Source organism: Callorhinus ursinus, unplaced genomic scaffold, assembly GCF_003265705.2.
Source record: "Callorhinus ursinus isolate GAN/ISIS: 27379988/994484 unplaced genomic scaffold, GSC_fseal_2.0 scaffold17, whole genome shotgun sequence".
In the NCBI taxonomy this organism is placed as follows: Eukaryota; Metazoa; Chordata; class Mammalia; order Carnivora; family Otariidae; genus Callorhinus; species Callorhinus ursinus.
In genome coordinates this window covers 40488561-40490680 of record NW_027397079.1, presented here as the reverse complement: position 1 = coordinate 40490680, position 2120 = coordinate 40488561, and positions in this window count along the sequence as shown.

Below are 2120 nucleotides of genomic sequence, written 5' to 3'. Positions count from 1 at the left end.
AATTAGTCAGGCCGAAATTATTACAACTATTACAAAGATGCAGTCCCAAGTATAGGGTATAAAAAAGAGGATGAGTGAGGCAGAGAGCAAGTCAGTGATATAGAAGATAAAGTGATGGAAAATAAAGAAGCTAAAAAATAGAGAGAAAGAAAACTATTAGATCACTAAGGAAGACTTAAAGAACTCAGTGATTCCATAAAACGAATAGTATCTGGATAATAGGGATCCCAGGAGTGGGAGAGAGGGGCAGAAGGTTTATCTGAACAAATCATAGGGGAGAACTTCCCTAATCTAGGGAAGGAAACAGTCATTCAAGTGCAGGAGGCACAGAGAACCCCCCTCAAAAATCAATAAAAATAAGTCAACACCTTGACATATAATAGTGAAGCTTGCAAATTTGAAAGATGAAGAGAAAATCCTGAAAGCAGCTCAGGACAAGAGGTCCTTAAGCTACAAGAGTAGACACATAAGACCAGCAGGCCAGAAAGCACTGGCATGATATTTTCAGTGTGCTAAGTGCAAAAAATATGCAGCCAAGAATATTTTATCCAACTAGGCTATCATTCAGAATAGAATGTTCCCAGGACAAACAAACAAACAAAAAAAACTAAAGGAATTTCTGAACACTAAACCAGCCCTGCAAGAAATATTAAAGGGGATCCTTTAGTGGAGAGAGAATCCAAAAATAACAAAGACCAGAAAGGAACAGAGACACTCCACAGGAGTGACACTTACTTTACAAGTAAGTCAATGGCACTAAATTCGAATCTTTCAAAAATTACTCTGAATGTAAATGGACTAAATGCTTGAATAAAAAGACATGGTATCAGAATGAATAAAAAAAAGAAAAAAAGAAAAAGAAAAAAACCAAGACCTATCGATATGCTGCTTACAAAAGACTTATTTTAGAACCAAATACACCTCCAAATTGAAAGTGAAGAGTGGAGAAACATTTATCATGCCAATGAAATCAAAAGAAAGCTGGAGTAGCCATCCTTATATCAGTCAAACTATGTCTTAAACCAAAGACTGTAATAAGAGACAAAGAAGGACACTCTATCAAAATAAAAGGATCTATCCAACAAGAAGATCTAACAATTATAAATATTTATGCCCCTAACTTGAGAGCAGCCATATATATAAAACAACTAATAACAAAATTAAAGAAACCCATTTATAATAATATAGTAATAGTAGGGGGACTTTAACACCCTACTCAGAGCAATGGACAGATCATCTAAGCAGAAGATCAAAAGGAAACAAAGGCATTGAATACTTCACAGATACATTCAGAGCAGAGCAACAGAATACACATTCTTCTCAAGTGCACATGGAACATTGTCCAGAATGGATCACATACTGTTCACAAATCAGGACTCAACTGATACAAAAAGATTGATATCATACCATGCCTATTTTTGGACCACAGTGCTTTAAAACTGGAGGTCAACTACAAGAAAAAATTTGGAAGAACCACAAATACATGGAGGTTAAAAAACATTGTATTAAAGAATGAGTGGGTGAAACAGAAAATTACAGAAGAATTAAAAAAAAATACATGAAAGCAAATGAAAATGAAAACATGACAGTCTAAAACCCTTGGGATGCAGCAAAGGTGGTCCTAAGAGGACATCCACAAATCAATCAATATGATACACTGCATTAATAAAAGATAAGACAAGAACATATGATCCACTTAATAGATATAGAAAAAGCATTTGACAAAATATGGCATCCTTTCTTGGTTAAAAACTCCACCATGTAAGGATAGAGGGAGATACCTCAATGTCATAAAAGCCATCTATGAAAGACCCACAGTGAATATCATCCTCAATGGGGAAAGACTGATAGCTTTTCCCCTAAGGTCAGGAGTATGATAGGGATGTCCACTTTCACCACTGTTGTTCAACATAGTACTGGAAGTCCCAGCCTCAGCAATCAGATAACAAAATAATAATAATAATAATAAAATAAAATAAAATGCCTCTAAATTGGCAAATAAGAAGTCAAACTTTCACTCTTCATAGATGACATGATACTCAATGTAGAAAACCCAAAGACTCCACCCCAAAATTTCTAGAATTGATATAGGAATTCAGCAAAGTGGCAGGATATAAAAT